The sequence below is a fragment of the Phoenix dactylifera genome, unplaced genomic scaffold (genome assembly GCF_009389715.1).
Source record: "Phoenix dactylifera cultivar Barhee BC4 unplaced genomic scaffold, palm_55x_up_171113_PBpolish2nd_filt_p 001702F, whole genome shotgun sequence".
Taxonomy (NCBI): domain Eukaryota; kingdom Viridiplantae; phylum Streptophyta; class Magnoliopsida; order Arecales; family Arecaceae; genus Phoenix; species Phoenix dactylifera.
In genome coordinates, this window is record NW_024069001.1 from 30,030 (window position 1) to 43,441 (window position 13,412).

The window sequence follows — 13,412 nt, forward strand, 5'->3', positions numbered from 1 at the left end:
GGGTCGGGCTGCGGAGCCGAAGTTATCCGACTCGGGGTCAGACTGTTGGATCTAGGGGCAGCCGACTCGAGGTCGGACTGCGGAGCCGAAGATATCCGATTCGGGGTCGGATTACTGGATCAAGGGACTGCCGTAGTCTTCCTGGGTGCGCGTGCCGGTCACGTGGGGCATGGCGGCTAAGTTCCTCCGTAACACTAGGTAATGATTGAGGCAAGCCTAAGGCATATAGGGAAGAGTGATTTGACATGGGAGATATCTTTTATAAGATATCTTTTATAGAAGAAAATAGGGGTGAAACTTTTTCCACTTTCCGACTTTTCTCCGTTGCCTTCATGACTTTTCTTCCAAAAGTTTTTTTCTTCAAAAACAAAACAAAGAAGATTAGATATCTTCCACTTATTCTCATTCAAATATAGGCCTACAAGTGGATTGATCTATCTCCAATCTGGCACTGATCCAAAACCAATTCATTCCAACCAGCACCAAAACTACTTGGATTAGGTTTGGATTTGAACACATGACATGTTCTAAAAATGGATTAGATTTGGATACTTAAATTTCCTATTTGAATCCGAACTAACCTAGACCGATAGAAAACTAGTATACCATATATTTCAATACTCTAGTTTAATATAAGAAATATAAGTCTTCTTCTGATGATATACACAACTAAGTCTTAATCCCAATCTAGTTTGGGTCGACTATATGAATCCTTTTCCTCCATTCTACTCGATTTAAAGTATATTTTCTAAAAGTTGCAACGATTATCAAGTCCTTCTCAATTATTTATCCTATGTAATTGTTGATCTGCCTCTATCCACTCTTTTTTATATGCATGAAATTACTCTTTTATACTGGTACAGCCCTCAATCTATGTTATAGATGCCCAAACCATGTAAGTCATTCATCTCTCAGTTCATCCTCCATTGGTGCTACTTCCATATTCTTACAAATAACTTTATCTCTTATTGTATATTTTCTTGCATTACCATATATCTATCTCAATATTCTCATTTCGGCCATACTCATCTTGTGGATATGTTATTTTCTAACTACTCGACATTATGTACCGTGGAGCACAACTAGTCATATGACTGCCCTATAATTTTTTTTCGGCTTCTTAGGTATTTTATGATCACATAATATTCTAATTACACTTCTGCATTTTATTGACCCTGCTTTAATCCTATGGATAACATTCATTTTTAGTCTCCCATTCCTTATGAATAATGAATCCAAAATATAAAAAATGATCAATCCTATGAACTCTATAATCCATAACTTTTACTTCACTTTCATTCGTATTTCTAATTTTATTAAAACTATATTGCATGTATTCTATCTTGGTCCTACCTAACTTATAGCTCTTAAATTTTAATTCCACCTATATAATTGCAATTTACGATTACTTCAAACTTTAGTTTCATTTACCAAGACTATAACATCTGTCAATAGTATGCACTAAGGAATATCATCCTAAATATGCCCAATAGGCTGATCCACAATGAGCGCAAAAGGTAGTGGTTTAGAGTAGAACCTTGGTGTAAACCTATTATGAATGAAAACTTACTTATTATTATCAATAATTCTCATACTAGTAACCGCTCTATTATTCATATCTTTAATCATATTAAAATAACCAATGAAAGTTTCTTTCTTTTTCTAATACGTACCGTAAAACTTCTCTAGAAACTCTATTATATGCTTTCTCTACATTAATAAAAGTTGTATAAAGATCATATCTCTTTTCTCTATATTTATCTATTAATCTCCGTAGAAGAAAAATGACTTCCATAGTCAAACTTTCTAGAATCAAATTGAATTAATTCTCTTATATTTTTCTATCACATCTTGATCTTTGCTCAAACACCCTCTCCCAAACTTTTATTCTAAAATGCATGAGTTTAATACCATAATAGTTAGAATAATTTTGAATGTCACCTTTATATTTATAAATTATAATATTATAATATTCTTCCTCCATTCATCAGATGTTTTCTTAATATTTAAAATTTTATTAAATAAATTAGTCAACCAAGTTACTTTCACTTTACCTAAATGATTCCAAATCTTAATAGAGCACTACAAAAGAAAGGATATCTTCCGACGGTTTTTTTGGCTCTACCGACGCTTTTAAGTGTTGGCGAATTTCCAGCCCACGCACCCCAAAGCATGGGTCAAACGTCGGGCAGGTGGGCGTGGGTCTGATTTTTGCCGACGCTAAGAGAAAGTGTCGGCAGAAATAGGGCTTTTCCGACGCTAATAGAAGCGTCGGCAAAAACGACATTTGCCGACGCTTTAAAGTGTCAGGAAAGCCCAAAGCATTCCCAGTTTTGGGTTTTCGGCCGACAACCCTGCAGATACAGATCTTCTGCGTCCATGACAACCCTGCAGTCTCTGGGACTCATAAGAGGTACATCCGTATTTCAACCATAATCCATGAATTTGAGCTGCAAAAACAATCCTAAAAGCAACCACTGACATGAATAAATCTCTGCAACTAGGATTTCCATAACTAAGAGATACCTGCTTCAGAAGCACATGCAAGAAAATCAAACAAAACCCCAAATCCTTCACAGAGACTTGACAGTCCAGACCCGTCTCTCCTATTATATTTCTTCAACCTACTTAAAATTAAAAACCTGACAGAGCATAATTACATTCCAATTACAACAGATATCATACTTCAAACACAAAGAAAGGCAGGAAGCTTTGGAAGAACCTAAAGAGAAGAAACTTGTCCCAATGTACACTAGAAGGCCTGTTCATGAAATCTCATTAGTATTTTCAAGTGTTTTGTTCAGAAACCAAGATAGCCAATTGGTTTAGAAAATTGACCTTGTAAACGAGTTCCAAACAAGGTCTGTAACAGAGTGTTTAAGCCGGCCACAAACAGTAATGTCTGGATCACCTGAGCTTTCTCATCCTAAAGCAATAAAAGTGGTTTCACCTACAATTTTTTTTGAAAACAAAAGCTAAACGAACCATCAACCTCATGGATCATGCATATTTGTGTAATTAAGTCAAACATTTCCTCCACCCATCTGAGGAACAAGAGCAGTAGGAATGATAACAGTGGTGCCAAGCATAACCAGGTAGTGCTAGAAACCGAGAAGGATAACAGTGGTGCCGGGGGACTCGATCATGGGGAACATGAGTCCCTGGGGGCCGAGATCAAGGGCCTTCTTGGCTCAGGTGGCGGAGAGCTCCGGAAGGCGGAGGATGGCCGGGGTGCGGGCGGCGGCGAGGGCGAGGAGGCAGGGGAGGGCCTCCGCGATGCCGCCAGAGCAAGTGCTCCATGTCGACGACCACGTAGTCGTAGCCGGCGAGGCCGGCGATCTCGGCGAGGGTCGGGGAGGAGCGCAGGAGGAAGAGGCCGTAGAGGGTCTCGCCGGCGATGAGGCGGGACTTGAGGATCCGCGGTTCGAGGGAGAGGGGGGCGAAGTCGGGATCCAAGGAGGCGGCGAAGAGGCGGGCGAAGATATCATCGCCGGAGCCGTTCTGCTTCTTGAATCTGGAGGGGGTTAGGGAGGGGGGGCGATGATGATGAGAGAGAGAGAGAGAGAGAGAAGACGAGGAATGGACGAGGAATGGGGATGATGATCCCCTCTTAAAAAACTCTGGAATGGGTTGAGGGTGGAGGGCGGTGGCCGGGAAAACGGAAAGAGAGAGAGGGCTCGTTTCCGACGACGCTTTTTAGCGTCGTCTTATCCGGCGACTACACCGACGCTTATTAGCGTCGTCCTTTGCTGACGCTTTTTACAAGCGTCAGCAAATTTTGACGCTTGACCAAATATTGCCGACGCTTGTGGAAAGCGTCGGCAAAAAAGCGTCGGTAAAACCGACTTTTCCTATAGTGGAGGTTTCATCAGGTCCAACCGCTTTCTCTATTTTCATCTTTTATGTTGTTTCCTTTATCTCAGATACTCAATTTTATATGCATACTTAATATTTCTATCCTCAATGGAACTAGTAAGGCATCCTAAATATTTTATATGACTTTATTGAATAACTTATAAAAATAGTACCACTCCATCTTTCTTTAATCCTGTCCTCCTTAATCAAAACTTTATGTATTTTTATCATTGATGCATTTAACCTAATCAAATCTCTAGTTTTCCTTTCCTCTTAGTCTGTAATCTTAAAAAATCTTTCTCTCTATTCTTAGTTTCTAACTTGTGATATAACGCTTCATATGCTTTGAATCTAGCCTCTCGTACCATCTTCTTAACTTTCTTATTTGCCACCTTATAGCTTTTATATATTTCTCTATTCTTATATTTTGGTTGTCTTATATAGTACTCTTTTTAGTCTTCTAATAATTTGTTAATAATTTATATCGTTGATTATAATTATGAAAATCCTACTTAAAATATGTTTCTGATAATGTTTTCATGTGGCTTGCCATTATTTTATTGCATAAGATATTTATGATATAATTACATAATGAATTTGTATGTATTTATTATGATTTGACTTTGAATTATTTTTGACTTGATTTGATATGACAAGTCTGATGGATTTATAAAATTACTATTAAATCTAACCTAATCTAAGTTGAAGGAAACTAGGTTATGTTTAGGTTCATTTTTTGACCTGATTTGAATATGCATTGGGTATGGGTTGTTCCTATCCCCAATCCTACCCGTCTTGCTTGCAGCCCTACTTCTAAGCTTCTTCACCTCTGTCCTACTCTGTTCTCCAAATTTTATTTCTTTTCATCCTTCCACACAATATTGCCTAGCACTCTTCGTCATAATTCCTAGGTTTGATACACTTTTACTAATTTAATATATATGATTTCTAAATAGATGTAAGATATATAATTCTAAATAATTACATACATTATACAATTTTAAATAATTACATACTAATGTATTTTGATTTTTAAACTTTATTGAATTTTTGCTGAATTATTTCGTAATCTTGTCAAAATATTCTTGAGCACTAAACTTGTGGCTATGATGGGAACAAGTTTAGGTTGCAGGAGTGGCAACCATGATATTTTTTTCACACAATGGACATGGGACGTAAAGCTAATCCTATCTACTTTCTCTAATAGACTAGTACACTATTTTCTAACATGTAGTAAGGAATGGAAGCAGCACACCAAGAGTTGTGGAATTAGATGTACAATCTATGTGACGATCCAATTCTTTTCTTACCTTGACATGACTGAAAGAACTAAACTTATTTATCTTGGATGGCAAACTCTCATTGTTATGCCGAAAGAATGAATCTTATTTATCTTGAATATCCAACTCTCATTCTTACTAATAAAAAGTTAGGGCTAGCATTTGTTAGAATAATTGGTTGATATCACTCCCTTGCATACTTCACCACTCAAGTTTGAATTTGAGGCCTTTCAGGTGAAGAGAATTAAGCAACTCAGTTAACAACTACTGTTGAGAGGTAAGAGTTCTTTGAAAGATATATAGATCACAAAGATCACTATTGAAATTAAAAAAAAATGAATGATCTTTTTTTTGAAAAAGAAAAATCTGCAGGATAGCTTCTTTCCAATATATTTGATAAAATAAGGGAATAGAAAGAAATATATTGATTCTATATATTTTTGTATCACGTTTCCAACAATATGTACATCAATATTAACCGAACAATGTAGCAAAGAAGGAAAGTGCACCAAAGAAAATATCAATCATATTTGAACTAAGACAGTAACAATGGTAATCAATATGCTTAATAATATTCAAGAAATTAAGCTCTAAGAAACCAAGAATGGTTTTTCACATAAAAGACAAACCAAGAATGGTATTATGTTCTACATACTTCATATTTAAGTATTATAGATAAGATTACACACTACAAGAATTTATACATTTATCAACAAAAAAATATATTGCTAAAAAATAAATTTCGTCGCTTCAAGTATTTGATGATGAAAAAAATTTCATTGCTAGATTCGAAAAAAAATTTGTTGCTAGGTTCATAACCATGCCCCATCACTAAAAGTCATCTATGACGAAAATAGTAATTCGTCAGCAAATATTGACGAAATGAATGTTGTCGTTAACACATACATAATTCATGACAAAATAATTTGTCACTAAAAGTGAGTAAATGATTTTGCCTAAACATCTACTTTGTGAGAAAAAAGTTAGATCTAAAAATCATGTGTATGCATCTGGATATATAGATAGGATCAAACCCATGACATCTCAATTTGTTACCTACTACTCAACCACTACAGCACCTTTAGATTGTAATAAAAAAATATTGTTTATTATACTTATTGAAAACTTATTCATTTTATAAAATATAATCATTTCAAATGTATTATGGTATTTCATATTTTAATAATTAATTATTTTTATAAAATTCAATCCATTTATTTTTAACAAAAAATAAAAGTTAAATGACTTTATTTTATCCTGGATAATATTTTTTATTTTTTAAAAAATATTTAAAATAATTTCAATATATTTATATAATTATATATATATTATAATTTTTTAAAAATAGATAATTCATGATTCTTTTTGTTGCAAACTATAGTTTACAATGATATATAGATGATAACTTCCATTACGTCGTTAAATAGTCAATATTCTGCAACAAAACTTTATATGTTGCCAATAAATATATATATATTTAACGATGAATTACTGTCATCAACAAATTATATAAATAATTTGCAATAAAAACTATTTCATCATAAAAGTTATGCGATAATGTATAGGTGATAAAATCTAATTGTTGTTAAAAAGTTCGTATTCTACGATAAAAATATATATGTTACCAATAAAGGTATGTTTAACTACAAAATATTATCATTGTTAATAGTTAATTAGATAATTAGCAATGAAAATAATTTTTATCGTAAATTTATATACTGAAGAATGTATGATGAAATACTATTTCGTCGCTAGATAGCTTATATTATGCGACAAAATTATACACATCAGCAATAAATAAATCTTCGGTGATGAAACATTATCCTCACCAAAAAATAAAGATCCACCTGCAACGAAACATAATGTTGTTGCCAAATATAAAAAAATATTAGTGACAAAACTAACTTGTCAAAAAAATTGCTGATATTTTTTTTATTTTCTTGTATCCATAAGTATATATTTGGAAATGATTCTAATATCATCATCAAAATTAATAATTAATTCATGATAAAAATATATTATCATAAAAAGTTATGGTATTCATGACAATAATTTTTCATTGCAAAAATATCATAAATTGTTTCCAATAAAATTACCACCAAAAGGCCGGAGTAGAAGTATTTGGCGCCATAAATTTGGTAACAAAAATTACCAACGACATATAATTTGGTTGCTAAAAATACTACTTAAATGATATTTCATGACAAATATTTTATTTCATTTTCTTGTGGTACTTATTAGCGACAAATTGTGTAATTCGTAGGAAAATATTTTGTGGCTGATTGACCATTTTCCTATAGTAATAAATCATGCAAGATCTAACTTGAAGTCATATTATTGCACTGGGGTAACATTCCAAATTGAATTTCTTAAAAGCTTGGGGTTTCCTTCATAACTATAAAAGAGTAAGAAGAGTCCGTCCTCACCTCTGATCACCAGGCAGCCCCTGAAAGGAAGCGTCACCAACAATGAAATGTCTGGGATCAACGAACTCGGATGACTTTCTCACTAGGCGGAGCAGCACCTAAATATATAAGATTGGCAGAGACAGAAGCGGCCGTGATTCCACTTGTTCTAGATTAAATCCTCGTTTAACTGAAAGGAATTCGGGAGAAGTGAGGAAAGAAACTGGTCGGCAGCATTGGTAAAATAAAGAAAGAATAACGAAAATTGCTCACTGGTTTGGGAACCGCATCGGGTGTGCAATGTATACGGTCGCCTCCGGAAGTTGAAAGTTGTGTTCCATAAAATATTCTATAGTGCCCCTCCATATGATTTTTTTTTCTAAAATGATAGGAATCATGGCTGGACATAACCATATAAAGCTAAAGGCCATCAAGGCCATTGCAGCTTTCAGCCAACTATTTGTTTAAGCCATCCCATCCAAACATAAAAATATTAATCCCCACCAATAATCATCCACCCACCACGTGATGGATGCCAATCCTAAACAACGAACCAATTGGATTTACCTCTCTTGATGGAGGAGAGATCTTGAACATGAAAGGAGACTTAAAGTTACTTTCCAATAATCATATAAAATAAATTACTCTCCGGCAACAACTATCCATCTACTACCAGATGGAACACTCCATTCCAAAACAATGTGCCGCCAAGTTGACACCCCTCTAGGAAGGAACGTGACTGCATTACACGCGCGCAACAAGGATGCGCCTTCCTCCTCGCGCGATCATCCACTGCACAGATTTCAAAGCACTACAAATACACCATCCAACTATCTGCACAAATCTCAAAATGATCAGTGGATAATCGCGGAGGCATACGCTTCTTCCGCACAAAGGATATGTTCGTACTTGAGCCTTCATCTAGATTAGGTGCTTTAGGCACCAAATTCGGCTTTCATAAATTGCAACTTGGTCCTAACTTGTCGTCTTTAAATTCAGCCTCATGTCCATTTTTAAACTGGACATGGCAGACTTTCATTTAGAAAAGCCATTTTAGAAGAGATCCGTATACGCAACTGTTATGTACATTTAAGCATATGGTATTAATATAAGACTGTCTATGGGGACATCTTGATGGCAGCCTTGATCATCTACTTTTATCAATTGCAACTTGGTCCTAAGCCATCAGGTCCTCAGTTGACTGGATACGGAAACTGCCTTCAGCTAAGAGGTCCAAAGCAAGTAGCGTGGACTGGTCACAGCTAGTTCAATCTTCTACGGTTGAGAAAGATCTCTTGGTCCAATTTGAAGAGCATAGAAACTCGGATTCCCCAGGAAGAACGCATCTCCAGAAATCCGTTCTTCGAAGAAATATTGGTAGTTCATCAAAAAGAATTCAGCCATCAAACTCCCTTGCAATTTCTTGGTGACAAATTACCAACGAAATATAATTTTGTTGCTAAAATACTATTTAAATGATATTTCATGACATATATTTTATTTCATTTTTTTATGATACTTATTAGCAACAAATTATAATTTGTAGCAAAATATTTTGTCGCTCCGTTGACCATTTTCTTATAGTGACAAATCATGCAGCACGATCTAACTTGAAGCTATATTATTGCACAGGAGTAATATTCCAAATTGAATTTCTAAACTTGGAGCTATATATATTATTGCACAGGAGTAATATTCCAAAGTGAATTTCTAAAAAGTTTGGGGTTTCCTTCATAACTATAAAAGAGTAAGGACAGTCCATCCTCACCTCTGATCACCAGGCAGCCCTTGAAAGGAAGCGTCACCAGCAATGAAATGTCTGGGATCAATGAAGTAGGATGACTTTGTCGCCGGAGAGAGTGCATCACTATGCGCACATCGATCAGGGCAGCACCTAAATATATAAGATTAGCAGAGAGAGAAATGGCCGTGATTCCACTCTTTATAGATTAAATCCTCGTTTAACTGAAAGGAATCCGAGAGAAGCGACGAAAGAAGCAGCTCGGCAGCATTGGTTAAGTAAATAAAAAATAACGAAAATTACTGGCTGGTTTGGGAACTGCTTCGGGTGTGCAATGTATACGGTCGCCTAGGGAAGTTAGAAAGCTGTGTTCCTGCTCCAGGAGGCAACTGAAGAAACTGAAATGTGGAGCGTGTTCTTTTTTATTATTTTCTAGCCATCCAGCTCAATTATGGGATAAATTATGGTGAACAAAACAAGGGATGAGCTGGACATAACTATATAAAATGCCAAATGATGAGCAAAAAAACATATGGAGCGGGCTTTCTTTTTTTGCCAAAGTTTTTTAGTGCGCATCTTAAATAAAAATCCAAAAATTATTTTTTTTTTACTAACGGAGTTGTTAATTCAATAGCTTAAAAAAAAAAAAAATTACAGTACATACTATACTATATAGCCAAGTAATACACTTCAAATAAATTAATTATTTATTAAGTCAATACACATATCTAGATAAATCAATACACAATTTACGGAACAAAGTATTTACCAGTAAACAGTATTGACCAAATAATACACACTTAGCAAATTAGTCATTTAGTAACCTAATACACACTTGCAAGTAAATTAATACACATTTTTTAGAATATTATGTTCACCAATACACATGATATGGTGGGTGATACGTACTTGTTGACCTTCCAATACATACAGCAAGCTTATCTGTTACACATCTATTAGTGATCTAATGCACACTTCCAAGTAAATTGGTATACAGTTTTTAGAACATATTTTTTACAGTACATACTATATGGCCATATGATACATATATAGCAATTAATTATCTTGTATTTTTTTTTTCTTAAAGTTACGAGATCGACGAACTCGGTATGTAATATTACAGTACTTACTATATGATCAGATGATACATACTGTTTGTGGTTTAAATCTGGCCTGAGGGTGACCACGCCGGAGGAGTCGAAGGAACCGCCGAGGCGTCAGGAAAGAAGGTAAGATCCGCCACCTGCACGCCGGTGTACTTGCACAAAGCCTTACCGGTGTTTCCAGTGAGAGCCCTCCGATGATTAAGTTAGGAAGGTGTATATTTGGTTTTTCTCAAGAGAGAAAGAGTCCCTCCTTGGGCGTTACCTGACGGGGCTATTTAGAGTCCCGGTGGAGAGACCCAGGTAACGGAGGCATTGTATGCCTTCATCATGAGGGGGAATGGCTCTGAGCCGAATGGCATGTAGCTAGAGCTGGCCGGTAGCGTGCGGTACCCTCGTTCTGGAGAACGGTAAGGTGTTGACAAGCGTAGCAGGGTATGGCTGGAGTAGTCACAGAGCTGTGCTTTGACTGTCGTCGGCCAGCTAGTAAAGCGTGACGTAGTGACATTGCAACGTACGGCCACGTAGGAGGGCGTGGGCGTGCACGTCGGGAGGTCGCATCATGCATTCGATAAGGTCGGCTTGATGGGTGGTGTGGTTAGCCCAGCACCTCGAATTCCGAGGTGCGCCAGGCGGAGTGCCCCGGGCTCAAGGGTCGAAGCACATTACTGGAGAGAACGCTTCAGACTTGGTCGGGCGAGTCGGCGAATACAGGAGGTCGAGGGAGCTTTCGACGGAGTCCGAGGTCGGGCTGATTCTGGGTCGGACGGAGAACACGCTTGGTCGGCGTCGGTGCTTATTGGGCCGAAGTTGGGTGCCCCTTTTGTTGTGGGTTGGACGATCTATTTTGCCCCTCATCACATACCTAGCAATTAATCCTGTCATATTTATTTTTTTGTAAAATTCCGAGATTGACGAACTCGATATGTAGTAGGAGCCTTATTCTTATTTGACTTTTAGATTTTCTTCTTTAAGATGGGCACTAGAAGAAATATAGCAAAATAACTACAAGATATTCTATAGTGCATCACTAAGCGTGTATTGATCAGGGAAGCACCTAAATATACAAGATTTTTTTTTTTTTTTTGCTAAAGCTAAATATATAAGATTGGTAGAGAGGAAATGGACGTGATTCCACTTGTTCTAGATTAAATCCTCGTTCAACTGTAAAAGAATCTGAGAGAAGTGACGACAGAAACAGCTCGGCAGCATTCGTAAAATAAAGAAAAAAATAACAAAAATTACTGGCTGGTTTGGAACCGCGCGCGTCGGATGTGCAATGCATTTGGTCGCCTAGGGAAGCTAGAAAGTTGTGTTCCCACTCCAGGAGGCCACTGGAGAAACTGGCACATGGAGTATGTTCTTTTTTATTATTTTCTAGCTATCCAGCCCAATTACGGGTTAAATTACAGTGAACAAAACAAGGGGAGATGGGATGAGCTGGACAAAACTATATAAAATGGCAAATGATGAGCAAAAATCATATGAGAAGGATTTTCTTTTTGCCACAGTTTTTTTGGTGCGCATCTTAAATAAAAAATCCAAAAGTTAAATTTTTTTTTACTAACAGAGTTGTCAATTCTATAGCTAAAAAAAAAAAAATTAGTACATACCATATAGCCAAGTAATACACTCCAAATAAATTAATTATTTAGTCAGTCAATACATACATCTAGATAAATCGACACATAATTTCTAGAAGAAGGTATCACTAGTATATAGTATACGATCAGATGATACATACTTAGCAAATTAGTCATCTGGTAACCTAATACACACTTTGCAAGCAAATTAATACATTTTTTTTAGAATATCATATTCATCAATATTGCAAGCTTATCTGTTGCATACCTAACAGTGATCCAATGCACACTTTTCGGTAAATCGATATACAGTTTTTAAAACATTCTTTTTATAGTACACACTTTATAGCCAGATGATACACATCCAGCAATTAATTATCTCGTATTAATTTTTTTAAAGTTACGAGATTGACGGACTCGGTATGTGGCAACATAGTATATTCTATATGGCCAGATGATATTTACCTAGCAATTAATTATCTCGTATTTATTTTTTATAAAGTTACGAGATCGACATAGCAGGAGCTTTATTCTTGTTTAACTTGAATTTTTACTTTAAGATGGGTGCAAGAAGAAATATAGAAAAATAAAAGTTACATCATGCAAGATATGCCATAGTAGCCCGCTTATTTAAGTTTTGTTCTCAAATGATGGTATCATGGGTGGACATAACCATATAAAACTATTTTATACGGACAAGTTAGGTGGGAAGGGCCATCAAGGCCATTGCAACTTGCAGGGACTAATTGTTCAAGCCATCCCATCCAAACCTAAAAATATTACTCTCCACCAATAATCATCCACCCACCACGTGATGGATGCCAATCCTAAGCACTGAACCAATTGGATTTACCTCCCTTGAGGGAGAAGGAGCCTTGAATCCATAAAAGAGGAGAGAATGGATTTTATCATATTATTTAATAACAACTGATCATGCCAAGCTTGCTTCGAGATGACTAAGTCATCTAAAGTTACTTTCCAGTAATGATATAAAATAAATTACTCTCCGGAGACAACCATCCATCTACTACCAGATGGAACACACTGTTCCAAAACAAGGTGCCGCCCACTTGACACCTTTCTAGGAAGGAGCGCGACCGCATTGCACGCGCGCAACAAGGATGCGCCTTCCTCCTTGCACGATAATCCACAGCACATCTCAAATCACTACAAATGCACCATCCAACTATCTGCATAGATCTCAAAATGATCATACGCTTCTTCCGCACAAAGGATATGTTCGTACTTGAGCCTTCATCTAGATTAGGTGCTTTAGGCACCAAATTCGACTTTCATAAATTGCAACTTGGTCCTAACTTATCGTCTTTAAATTCTGCCTCATGTCTATTTTTAAACTGGACAAGGCAGACTTTCATTTAGAAAAGCCATTTTAGAAGAGATCCATATACGCATCTGTTATGTACATTTAAGCATATGGTATTAAT

The 13,412-nt window shown here is 36.2% G+C and overlaps 1 long non-coding RNA gene across 5 annotated transcripts; it reads right to left on the minus strand.

Annotated features, from left to right (window-relative positions):
- Positions 1-50: 50 nt before the first annotated feature.
- Positions 51-9,583, minus strand: LOC120108994. 5 transcript variants are annotated; one of them, XR_005510084.1, is made up of 4 exons: positions 7,562-9,299; positions 3,030-3,514; positions 2,527-2,926; positions 51-2,388 (listed from the first exon to the last, which is right to left on the minus strand). It is a non-coding gene; the product is annotated as an uncharacterized LOC120108994 (long non-coding RNA). The 5 variants fall into 5 exon arrangements; XR_005510083.1 differs by having other exon boundaries at positions 51-2,397; XR_005510081.1 differs by lacking the exon at positions 51-2,388 and having other exon boundaries at positions 2,484-2,761; positions 2,839-2,926; positions 7,562-9,297.
- Between the last annotated feature and the right edge of the window lie 3,829 nt (positions 9,584-13,412).